The sequence below is a fragment of the Aptenodytes forsteri genome, unplaced genomic scaffold (assembly GCF_000699145.1).
Source record: "Aptenodytes forsteri isolate BGI_AS27 unplaced genomic scaffold, ASM69914v1 Scaffold351, whole genome shotgun sequence".
Classification (NCBI taxonomy): domain Eukaryota; kingdom Metazoa; phylum Chordata; class Aves; order Sphenisciformes; family Spheniscidae; genus Aptenodytes; species Aptenodytes forsteri.
This window is the reverse complement of record NW_008794604.1, coordinates 586,803-600,326: the sequence shown is the minus strand read 5'-3', so window position 1 is coordinate 600,326 and position 13,524 is coordinate 586,803. Positions and strand designations below refer to the sequence as shown.

General features: G+C 40.4%; 1 protein-coding gene across 1 annotated transcript in view; it reads right to left on the bottom strand.

Annotated features, from left to right (window-relative positions):
- FBXW11 (F-box and WD repeat domain containing 11) overlaps positions 1–5,384 on the bottom strand; it is a 68,650-nt gene extending 63,266 nt beyond the window's left edge. Inside the window, exon 1 of the mRNA XM_009273202.1 lies at positions 5,304–5,384. The gene's annotated coding sequence lies outside the window, so the exon portion shown is untranslated. The remainder of the gene's footprint in view (positions 1–5,303) is intronic.
- Between the last annotated feature and the right edge of the window lie 8,140 nt (positions 5,385–13,524).

Here is a 13,524-nt window from a genome sequence, read left to right as displayed (position 1 = left end):
TAATACATTAACTTTATTATTATATGTCTTATTTTATTTCTATACGAAAAAACTGCTTTGGTGGTCCAGCCTCAGGAATTACATTTCAAGATTTAGGTTTCAATCTTAAATCTCAAACTTAAGAAACCTACACAAATGCCTGCATTTGCATTCGAAACTATAAATTCTCAGTAGTATCAGTAAAAAAGGAATATGCTTCAACGTCTTTAAAGGTCAGATGCTAAGAACTTCTTATATTAATAGTAAAGCATGTGGCAGTGTTCTTCCAATAAATCAACCTTCAGGATAGAGGCACCAAAAAAACCCCAACCCAACCTATAAGCCCCTGAACAATCCAAAGTTTTCCTTCACTTTGGCCTTCTCATAGGTGTACAGCGCTGATATTTTGTTAAAGCACTGTAAAGTGTCCAGAAACCTTCCATTTCAGTGCATTTGAAATTGAGTGATGTCCAAACAGAAATCCTCACACTTTCTTACCCCTTTAACAAAAAAAACCAAACAAAAACAAACCCCACCCATTTATCCTATAAAGCCCACTAAATTGCTCAAGAAATGAATACGGACTTAGCCTATGTTCCTGATGGAACTAATACACCTTTGATACCCAGTGATGGAAATATTGCAATGTCATAGCTAAGAATGACAGCATTTACATAACCAAGCCTTATTGCTGGAGGTTTTATAAAGTATTAAAATGATGACCTCAGAATTTTTCACCGCATTAATTTTATTTATACAAGTTAATTTAAGGAATCGAAATTTATTGGTATGTTTACAGTTTAGGAAATTCTGTTCTTAAGGCAAAAATATCCTTGGTTTTGAAAATCAGTTTCTAGACAGAGTCCAAAAAAGATCAGCGAGGGAAGGTATTTTGGAATTTCAAAGAAAAATACAGTAAAACAAATGAGGGAGCCAATTTACTCCACTTTTTTCAAGGAGTATGACTAATTATATTAATTCACTCCTGCAACAACTTCTTTCTTATGCAATTTATTACAAAACGAAGTTCAACATAAGAACCTAACAAATCATTCAAGTTTACAAATCCTAAAGTCCAAAACGCTTTTCCCCAACTCTCCTGTGACAACAAACCAGCTCCCCAGTAAGGTTAGTTCATGTTCCGGATGTCCACAGGGCTACGAATAGAGATTCGGACTGGCAAAAAAGGTACAACCAAAAAGCTTCAACCTTCATTCTGAATTCTCTTCAAGTTTTTAGCTGTAAGAAACTCGCATGCTATTCAACGTTGGTAATTTACTGTTTAGTTTACTTTGATTTAGGCCTGGACCAACAGAACTGATACTTCTTTATTTCCATTAACGCTTAATATTGATGAATTCATGGGGTAACTGCTGTTACTTGAATCCCTCTCTATGGCTGGGAAGGACAGACACATCCCCTGGGAGCTCAGATCTCATGCTGCAAAAAAGGGGTACTCTGAAAAGCAAACTTAGACTTAAGGACAGTACGACTGTTTATGAAAGCTATATGCTCCCGAGTCAAATTTAATATTAAGCTCAGATCTTAGTTTCTCAAAAATGAGCATTAACCACAATAAGACATAAAAAAATATAATGCAGTAGCACTGTTCAAAGGCCTTCAGTATTATTTTACACTCGGCAGAGAATAGTTGCCAACTACTCAAACTCCATCCCCTTTTGCTAGCTGGGATATCATCCAGATCTTACCTGGTGTTTTTACCTTAAGCTATTTATTCAAAATAGTGACAAGCAGAACAGTGTTGAACCAACTACATATCGGAACAAGTAGCCTGAATATTTGCAAGAGGTGTAAAAGTAAAAATGTCAAAGTGTACTCTTAAGTGTGAATACTTAATTGGAAATAAAGTGTGGGAGCATGCACATAACACAAATACACGTGTTCCACAAGTGACAGTCTGGCTTGGCTTGTTAACACATTTACTACGCTGCACATTTGGCACAACATTGAATATCTTTGCTGAGGTACTCGAAAACAAAGAAACAATTTATGTCAGACCAATAGTAGTCTTTGTGCTCTTCCTACTCTCATTTCAAAACCAAGTTGTCCCTTGAGAGATGCAGTGTATTCACATGCTCCATATAAGTTTGTTGGAATTGGTGCCATCACACCACGACCTTTTCCACGTCCAAAATGCAATCCCACGTCCAGTCTTGAGTGCCTGATTTGGAAGGCTGTTTGAGTACCATTTGTACAATATATTTCCAAAATCCGTGAGTTTTACATCTGCATTCAAGTGTTCCGCTTCGATTTAAGAATGGCTACACTCTCAGGTCAAGACAGTTGTCTTAGATATAATTTACTCTTGCATTTCTGTCCTTCGATGAACTACAAATGCAAAAGTGAATTTCTCAAAAATAAGTATCCACAGAGTAGCAAACTCATTTTAACTTGTGAAATGCTTTTGATTATTCCTTTATTGTTATCAGACCATTCTAAAAAAATAGGTAACCAATAGCTGAGTCACACTTCCATTAGAAAAATCCGTTTAGCTAAATGATTGCCATTCAAAATAAAAACCGGGCAATGTTACAACCTTCCAATAGCAATTCAAGATCTGCAGGTAAGCTTCTTGCATTTGGGGAAAAATACTAAGTGAGGAATCAAGGAAATTTAAAGCAAGACAAAGTGAAAATAATTTATCAGATAAATTCTCCTCATTACCACACCGTTCTTCTAGATAGGACAATGAATTCACAGAAGGGTGATCGATAACGCAGTCCCACTCTGCTCCTGAAGATCAAAGTATGTGTTTGCTACAACAAAATGAATGCTACAAAAGGAATATGGGTTCAGTGGAGAAAAGATTAAATGCTTTCTTTGAATATAACAACAATCTTACTCCATTATAATTTATTCATCAGGATAAGACACGTGAGATGCAGTATCTCGTTTTCAGGCAGATACAAAAGACTAGGAAGAAAATCTTAATACGTTTACGTAAGTTACTCTGAATGTTAACCAAAATAATCTGAATTTTCCAAAATACGCAGTATTTAGATTAACCCTTCCTTCCTTCATGTACATACATCCCAATTCCCACAGTTTCAAAACTCCAAGAGTGTGACATTCCTTTCTGCGTTAACATATCCTATGCTACATTAAAAAGGCCATTTCAAAAGAAAAATGGCTTTCCTATGCTCTTATGCAGCAGGAACAGAGGTGTTACAGACATCTACAGACAGCAGCACACCTGCTTATAGTAAATCATAACTGGGGAAAAAAAAAGAGAAATGCTGAAAAGAGAGCTAGCACTGCCAACTGAAATAGAAACTTTGAGTGAGTAAGTTAAACACTTAGAAAAATGTGGCTGAAACTTGTCTAAGATGTTAAAAGTTGTCTTAGACTCTTTTCTGTATTAAGTTTTTAAGGATGAGGCCTAACACAATCTAAAAATAATACTAACCCCATCTAAAAATCTAGTATAGACAAGGCAGCGTGCACTTTAACTTGACGAGTTTAAATGCATATGAAGCCTGGTCTCAGTACATACTAAAATGCTAGCTTCACGTTCAGGGTTTGTACACCAAATGCTGCAGAGGAATATTTACATAGCCTTTGATAGCTGACTTACATTTTACTTTTTGAAATGTCAGATTCAAAACCTGGGCAAGAACTAAGCCTCCAACCTGCATATACTTGCACTCAAATTCAACTTAGCTTTACTACTGCCTTTGATAGGACTGTTTCATGTTTCAAAAAAGTTAAGCAATATTAAATATCGTATCATCAGGGATCTTAATCAGCAGGAGTACACATTTATGCTTCCTCTTTTTCCCCCCTCGTGTATTTTAAATTATTTCCTCTTTTCAGTTTTCATCATTAAAGATGCCAAGTTGGCTTCTGCCCCGCCCCCCCTCCTTCTCTCATTTTAGAAAAAGGCACACCCTGAACAGCAAATACTCCGCGGGAAGATGTTATTTTGCAGTGTTAACTCCAAGGTGAGTCTGATTGGTGTGTGGGGCAAATTCTGTTTGATATTAGACAAGACTGCAAGAAATGTGTCAGACTGTATTTCCCTTAGATTTTCCCTCAGATTTTTTTTAAAGAATTATACTAAAGAAGCATGCCCAAGGCTTCTCCACCCTAACCAAATAAAATTCAAGTACTCAAAAAAAATCAAACCAGGAAACAACAGTACCCTGTGCACAAATAATTCATTTTATATGTATTCATCAATTAAATTCAAGTATAATTTTTGCACAAAATACCACGCCAGCAAAACAAACGCAGAGCTAAAACAATACACGAGATCAACAGCACCTACAAGAGTTTCTTCTACAGTAGATTAAATATTGAGGCCTTAACATTCGCTTTAATAGCTGTCTACAAAAGAGAACACTCAAGCGGCTTAGTGTTATTGCTATTAATATCAAAAGGAATGGAGGCATACTGCTTCGTACTAACTTTAGAAATAAGTTGCCAAGTTCATTAAGCACTAACTTACGACAAAGCTGGGTGTTAGGAGAGGTGCAGGTCTCCCGTTCACACCAGATGTTTAACGCAACATAACTTTATTTTCCTATCAGCCAGGGACCCGGCTTTACTTCCTAACGCACACAAATACCTTCCAAACCTGTCTCTAAGATAGCACGTTGTAGCCTTTTACAGTCGTTTCAAAATCTCAGATGAATGTGACTCAAAATCCAACCATACTCCCCTACTCTGAAATAGGCGTTCTATAACTTTAAAGCTCCTCTCGGAAAACCGTGCCTTACAGCTGGCTCAGCTATGCTTTGAAAACAACTAGGAACAGAACTTTAGTTGAAATCTCATGAAGGATTTAAAAGGCTGACTCCAAGTGCTGCCCACAACAGAATTTCAAATGCCATTTCAGCAGGATAAAGCTACTGGAATTTGTACTACAAACAACTAGACAAGTTCTCTAAATTTCTGATGAACTCATCAGAGAACATGGCTACAAATGAGAGCAGATAGCTATTACTTCCCTGAACTCGACTGGGAAGTTCAACGAAGTCATTGGTAAGGCTGCTTTCTCCTTTCAGAAGCAGGATTTGTAAACCCTTTGCTTAGTGCCCCTGTACCTGTAGATGCTGCTTTCCAGCTCCACAGAAGGCAAGTTTACTGTACGTTCCTAGGTTCGTTTTTCAGAGTAGATCTGCGATTTCCTAATAAAGTGCACGTGTATTTACAGGATATGCCCTTTCTTACTCTAAGCTCAGCAGCTAACTTGGCGCGTTCTAAGACTTTAGGGACATTAAGCAATTAAAGCAAGATACTGAATTGGCAGACAAACTCATCTAAGCAGAAGCAGCAAGATATAGTACAGGGTGACTTCTTACCTGAAACTTTGTTTCTGGGCTTCAGATCCACCAATCCAGAATGAAAGGGGATTCGAATGGGTTTTCCTTCTCAGACTTGTCTGTTAAAAGAGAGCAGCCAATCATCTTCAGCTTGGTGTATCTACTTCTTTCTTGAATGAAATCCCAATTACGTATTCCTAATGCTGTTAGAGAGACAAGGCAGCCTAGGCACCTTACCAGTCCGGTAACGACTACGTTAGTGGGGTCATCGGATTGGTGGATCTAAGACAAAGAAACGGATTTACGGACAAGAAATTGCTCTTTCCCCTGCCCTGAATCACCCAATGCACGACGAGTGTTTTCGGGCTACAGCTCATTTTGCAAAGATGAAGGAAGATGAGAAGAAACTACAACGCAAATTACGAAGCAAATGCTAAAGCTTCAACCACCAGCTTACACCTCACAAGCCTGCTCCATGAACTGCCAGAACAGTAATACACAGGTTTTCAAAACAGTCCAATACAGTTCTCCTAATTTGCCATATACATGCTCTAAAGCATTTTATTACAATGATTATTTCCCTGTTTCCAGACTCAAAATGATCTGACTTGCCTTACGTATCTGCAGCACAAAGATGGAGTCGTCAAGACACTTATGATCTGAATGACAGCACTGAATTCAGTAAATTTTCAGTATCGCTGTGTCTCTGGAAAACAATCTAGAACTAGAAGAGAGTAAGCCAAGGCATGCTACTCCTGAGACAAGAAAAAGTCACCTCTTACTGAGCAAGGTGATAAAAGGCCTTCATCCAGTACCTTCAGCAGTACACTTAGAGTATAAGTGACTAATTTAAAGCAGCTTTAACAATAACACTGAAGAGAAGATGGAGTCTGCAGAAAGCCCATACTATGTGTGTAACAGAAAGTGTATCCTAGAGAGACCAGACTGTGTGCCTTCCAGTCACATCTTCACAAAGGTTGAGATACGGCCTACAGAATTTCCCCTAACAGCAGCCAGAAGCAACAGCAACGTCTTCTAGAACCTAATGCTGCAACGCCCAGAGAAGAATATGCCACCGCTGTCTCTCACCCTTTCCTCTGCTCCCCAACCCCTCCGGAGAGCTGAACCAAGCATTCTTCAGCCTCCACAACTGTGCCCCACGTCCCAAAGCACCAGCGGCTGGGAAAAGGGTGGGAGAAACCGCCGCTCTTCACAGCTGTGCCAAGAAACTGTCTCGGTGAGGACAGTCATGTCCCTGACTGTCCAGAGCTACCCGAAGGAAGGAGCATCTTCATCGTGGGGCGATTTTCTGCTTTTCTACCACTGGTAAGGCAATAGTCGATTATAGGGCGACATTTCAAGGACAAAGCAGCACTGTAAGCCCGATACAGTGTCCAATCTAGGATTTTTAAGGCTGCCAAGTAAAGTGATAAGATGTCAAGGCATATGACTCAGAATTTTAACAGTACAATATAGTTCAGTAAGAAGCCAGCTAGCAAAATTACATAAATGTACTGATTTGCTAAGTCACAGCAGAGCCAGCAGGGTGTTGGAAGGAGAGGCACTTCACCATGAAGGCATTCCTTGAAAGTATTTGCAAGTGTTACAGCACAGGTCTGATTTTTGTCTCGAAAAGTACTGGTGTGATGGAGACAGCCTGAATGTCAAGTTTCCCTGGCTAGTCCTTCGCTGCCCAAATAGAATTGCCTAAAAGATTCTCTATCAAATACAAGCTGTAATTGTAACTTAAGTTTTGCAAACAGATTCTGAGTATAGATTTGCAAAGAGCTGTAAGTATTTTGGTCTGAAATCTTTAAATTGGTGTGACTGAAAAGGATAGAAGATTTGAACATGGGATCATCGTGCGAGGCGTCCTGAAAACAAACATATGCCTCTCAAAAAGGCAAGGAACGCAAGTTGTCACAACTTTTTTTGTGACAAAACTCCATATTCAAGAACTCCTCAACAGCATGAAGCTCAGAACGCAGCCCTGCAACTCCTAACACTGAATATATGGTTGTGTTTCTCCTCTAAGTCAATGAGCAAAACAAAATCTTGTAGCGTTGCCACAGCTAAAAGTTGACCCGAAAAGCTTTTTTTACCAGTTTACCCAGAAAGCACATCAGTCCCTATTCCTAGCAAGTAGGTACCTACCACAAATTTCTGTCTGTATTCGTACAAAAAAATGGGCCCGGGAAGCTGAACTACTCTTTGATCCCCAATAAAAACGTTAGTTTCCTGGGGTAGAGGTACAGGGATGCAAGTCCTGAGGGGACCTGGATTAACAAAGCAATGAAGAAACAACATGCCTTCAAACGCTCCCATTGTTAATTTAGCCTGCATGAGAAGCAAATTAAGTTTCCAAAAAGAGTCAGCGCTTTTTTGTTGTTAAAATACAAATGGCATTGTGTTATTTTTGCATTATCTGGTCTCGGTCGTGCACTACTCATATTGGGAAATGTGTGGAAGTAATACAGGAAAACAGAGCAGGCTGTCAGATGTCGCACCACTGAGCTCAAACACACCAATAAAGCGGGGAAGGAAGGGATTTTCCAGAAAAAGTGGATTTTCTGTGAATAATGAAATACTATCAATGTTATGAAAAATCAAACCGAGAAATCAGATTATATAACAACATAAACAGTGGCATTAGTATAAAGAAGACATTGCCAGAGAAAAAAAACTGGAACATAAGTATTGTTATTAATCAGCATTAGTTCAAACAACTCAGTAAATATTCTCGTTTCCCTTCAATTTATTTTCTCCCTTGCAACAAAAAAGTTACTTGTCACAGAGCAGCCCTCTTACAACCATGGTCTCGTATTCTCTCCCACACATCATTCTTCTCGCATTGGCACGTTTGCTGCAACATCCATTTCATTTTAAACCCATCAGCAATCCCACTTTGCACGCTGCTGCACAGGCACTCAAAGCAGCACAGGAAGATGAAACTGTAAATGCCAAAGCAACAGTGACCTCTAAACTCCACAGCAACAAAACGTAACGCATCAAAAGACATACATCAAGTTGATTTAACAAGTAGCGAAGGTGTTTTAGAAAACACACATGAAATGAAAAAGTACATCCATCCTTCAGGGAACATTCCCAAGTCTCCCTGAAGGTACAACTTTTGTGACAAGGCAGTTTGTTTTGCTGAGATGCTGCTGCAACGCTTATGGGTGACCCAAATTTTTAGCAACGTTCAACAACTCTGCCTAAGGGATACAGTCAGCATGGTCTGAAATGCAGAAATGGCATACATGTGCTTTACAACGTTTTAAAGGAGCAACCCAATAGCGCTTCAGAGGGGGCAGCTGGCGCGCATACCGGCGTGCCTGCAGAGATGTGATCTCATTCCACAGTGACACCTGGACACTGGATTTACGAGCACAAATCAGGACCTCCCGGTCCCAAGCCGGAGCTCACAGGCAACTCATCGCCCTGAAAACTACCCAGCGGTGCTCACACACACAGGAAGCCGTACACGTGTTTCAGGCAGCAAGGGAACTTTCTCTGCTGTATCTTACTTGCTCAGCATTGTTGCAAAGGTCAAAAAAGTTAGTAATGTTAGAAAATTTAACTGCATTGTGAGGCAAAAAGTCTCCGAAGCTCAAACGAGATTTAAAAAGCCGTTGGTGAAACAGCAGCGTTTTGTCTCTCCAAGAAACTGTAACTTTTTTCTATTAAGAACTAAAAGCAATTTAGTTTCAGATTTTTCCCTACAAATGGAGCATCTGCAGTTTTCCACCACGTGTATAAACTGATGGCTGCTGCCACAATGATCACAAACTTCAGATAACCTTTTTCTTTGTAACCTCTCTTCCGCATCTTTGTATTCTCCTCCTTCCCTTCGCGACCCCGTTTCCCCACTCAGTCTATTGTTTCATCTAACCCTTCCCAAAAGATACAGCTTTCCACACTTCTTTGTCCACTTCCCTCATTTCGACATCACTCTGCTGGCTCTGAAGTCAGTTGCCTTGCTCCAATTCATTTTCTTAAGCTCTTCCTTCCCATTTTCTGCACCGCTGCCAAAGTCACAGCAATCTATTCTCTTCATATTTGCATCCTCCCTCTTACAGGCACTCTCTGAAAAGCGACTGCACTCCGATAGCCTGTGCAGCAGCACAGATCTCGCATCCCCTGCCCCAAAGGCTTATCTGTGCCTTCCTAACAGCCACCTCTCTAGGTATCTGCTCTAGCCATTTCCTTTTTTTCCCCCATGTATGAAACCGTCCAGCATGCCATCAACTGCGTGCTTAAACGTCTGACATGCAGCTCTCAACTCTTAATTTAGCTACTGAAGATTAAAAAAAGATAACTGCAAAGCAAATAGATTGTTATCCTACTGAAGAAAGCACAACTAGTTTACACGCAGGTTTACAAACGTCTTACTGACTCTCCATCTACTCCCAGCCTTTGATTAAGAACCAGTCACATTTTAGCTAGAACAGTACCGCCTTTGTTTCAGATGCAAGGGTGATCGTTGCCCAGTCCATCTGTATCTCTATTGCTGAAAAAGTAAACTCTTCGAAGGATTCATCTAGGAACACGTGGAAAAAAAATTCACAAAAATGTAACTGCCTGCTTGGCTCGCAATGATTGAGACGGAGAGGGAAGAAAAAAGCCAGAACGTTATAGCCCTACTGAAATAAATACAGCAGCCGTATTTTAGTTTCTGAACAGAATGCTAACATTTATTTTGCATTGTAAAGCTTTAAATAGTTTGGGGGCCCAGCCATCTCCAGTTGCAGTAACCCAAGGAACCTTCAGGTACCGCTGGCACAATCTGCAGAAGCTGCTGCTGGCAAGGCATGCCTACGTGAACTACTTTATTCTGAGATTGTTACCTTTTGAATTTGAAGACCTTCAGCTCACATCTGCCAGGAGAAACTGAAAGACTTTTGGCAAGATATTCAATTATAGTTCTTCATTTATTATTTACTGAGGCACTTAAACACTGGACACTTCTATGAGAGACAGAGAGAGATGTTCTAGACAGTAAAGGTGGTATATTAGGAAGAATATTTTCCAGGTATATAACTTTAAGATACAAATGGTAATTCAATGTAAACAAGTGCTTGTCGGTTTTGTTCCTAGGCATGGTCCCTTCCATAACCCTTTCTGCTGCTACCACGGAGCAGTGTTATATTGAATTTAAACTGCCAACTCTGCAGCAGGGGGATCTGTGTTTGGAGAACAGCATGCGCATCAAGGACACGGTGGAAACACAGATGATAATAAGCTCAGTAAGTGAGAGAATTTACACACAGTTGGCTTCCTGCTTCGGTAACCATGTCCCATAGGTGTCTGGTGGGTACAAGAGCCTGGGAGCAACAGATTTTTTTTTTTTTTTTTTAAATACTATCCACATCTTATGCTGCACGCAGTTCACCCCATAAATGTATAACTTTTTAACCTGTATTTAAAAAAAAAAAAAGGTATTTGACATACTTATGTATTCTTTTACAACCACTTTAATACAAACTAAGAAGCTAATTAACCCCTACTTTGAAAGTCTTCTGGTAAAACAGAAGTATGTTTCAGCGAAGCTTTCCGAGAAAATGAAAAACACAAGGCTTTTAGCAGGTATTGAAGACAAACGCATGTAACGGGTTTGATGTGACTGAACAACACAGATTTTATACACAACTCAGAATCTGTAGGCAAAAAAAACCTATTTCACAAAGCATTGTTGATGGTACTTCACCTTAAGAGAGAAAAAAGTTTGATTCTTTAAAAGAGCAAAAAGGTTACAGTTATCTAATTTCACAGAGAAGAATCAAAACCAGGGGAAGAAAGAGCCCTTTCAATCATTTTGGCTAGCCCTCCATCTGTTCTGGATTACTTCCCTTACTACTCATTTTCTAATAGTTTGCCCACTCACGCATAGCATTTAACTGAGACAGCGTAAGTATGAAGGTACCTAAACTAAAACCAACCCCGCCAGATACGCTGTTAGCCTAAATCTGGACCTCCCGCAGTCAACACAAGTTAAACTCTGAGGCCTCGTGCCTCCTGAAATCACCTCTACAGGCAACGGGCATCTTGCCTGTAGAGGTAGACACCATCTGCAAATGAAAGCCGTGAAATGCCATCACTAAATCGATTGCTCGTCACCGTTAAAACAGCTAGATGACATGATTTGCAAAACTAGAACAAGACACGTAAAGCCTTAAGCTGTCCTAAAAGATGCAGTGACTTCAGAACACTCGCTAAAACTTCATACGGCAAATGAAAGTTGTCACTCTCAAACCTTAAAATATTTCTCTTAGATTCCAGCTTTAAAAATAGAACAGTATTATTTCCGTGACTGATTTTTCTTTAAATAAATGCAAACGATCTCTCCAGCGAAGGCACAGTTGAGGGCTAGAACATCGGGTTCTGAAACTTCCATGCAATTAATGTGTTGACACGTTATCTCTTGTTTATCAGCCACTCAGAATTATATTGTATTTGCTCCTCAGAACTTTTGCATCATACATACGCTCCTGTATTTAGTACAGATTCATCCTTGGCATTGGAGGGAAGTGATCGATTACCCAAAGCGCACCAAAACCAATCTCCTGTATCAGAGAGAGTCGTAAGACATCCTGCTTTTAGTCAACAATAACATTCTTAAAAAGAAAAGCATCCCGCTAAGTCTGACACGCTAAGATGATCCCTGGTTTAGGGATGTTTGCCACCAGCATTAACAACCGATACAAGAGTTTGCATATAATACCGAAATCACTGACTGAAAACTCTTGTCAATACGGCTTCTGCCTTGTCTATTTAAACAAATCTTCCGGAGAATCTTATCTTCTACAACACACAAGGAGGCAAAACCTACAAGCCACGTCTTCATTTAGGAATGACTTTCAATGGTTTCAGTGAAACACTGACACTCAAACACAAGTGTTTCTGTGCAAGCCTTCACTGAAGTTGAAATTAAATTCAACTGCCAACTACATTTTACAGGGTACCATTTTCTACTGGAAACTACAGAATTGTTCATCTTATTAAATTTTTATGTTTATTAATTTGTTGTGAAAGAGAGAAAAATTTGTTTCTTAAACCTCCTACTACGTAATAAAAATCTGGATAACCCCATCGATATTTGCATCGATCAGCACATTTCCCAGGTCCAGCTGTAAATAGAGGGTACAACAATTATCAGCAAAAGTTACATTTGCTTCTGCCTGGTAACAATTTGGCCCCAAGTAGAAGAGAGAGACTTCTACAACGGGAGGGCATTTTCAAAAAGACAAGCAAGAAAGGCGAGCGAGGCAAACGTACCTTCCAGCCTCAGATGCCATTTTAGCCCCTCACATAACCCCAGGCTGAGGAGTATCAGGAACCCTCCGTTCCAGGTAGGAAAAATAGCCACTAGAACTCACTTTACACCTCGGAAATTTAGCAGACATCTTTTCTGCAGGCGACTCGTCCCGTAACGGATACCCACGCAGCTGCCCGCAGCCTTTATCCTCGCTGCTGCAGTCCACTAACGAGGAAACAGTGCTGATGTCACCCACGTTTAAGCGCAAGATCGCCGAATCGATAGGGATCAGGCAAGGAGGCTCCTTAAGAACAGCTTTTAAGCTACTGGCCTCGGCGATCAGAAACAACTACAGAAAGAACCACAAAGGGGGGGTTTGGGTTTCCCTTTTTCTTTTTTAATTTCTGCCTCTCGAGAGCAGCCAACACTCGAAAAAGTTCGTATTTTACACATCGGGTAGTTTAGCAAGAACTCTACTGGCTAAAAAACCCACCTAATGTCTCCACTGAACCCAGCTCGCTTTCGGCTTCCCTTAAAAGCAAATTTTTGCATTTTACCACTCAATTCTGCACTACCGCATGAAATTTTGCATGCGAAAGCAAATTACGCTTGTGACAAATAAATCGGGAGATGTTTAGTGATTATTATTCTCTCTCAGCTCCTAACTTAATTTTATTCACCCCTAAAGGCAGTAAAATTAGGGGCCCCTAATATTTGGCTACAGAGGTCTAAGATTTGCTCGCATTAAGAAAAACCCCAAACCCTTCTCTTTCCATTGCTTCCATCTGGCCGCCTCGCCGCTAACCCGAATTTAGCGGCGTAAGCGTTAATTAGGGGGTATAACAAATACACCAATTAGGTCTAGGTAGATAATACCGCGTTCGCTGGACCGGAGCTCCAGCACCGGCGCTGCTCCGGGAAGCCGGGAGCCGCCCCCAGCACCGACCCGAGCGACACGGCTGCTAGGGGAGCCCCAAATCCCCACGCTGGAAGAGCAAACCCGCC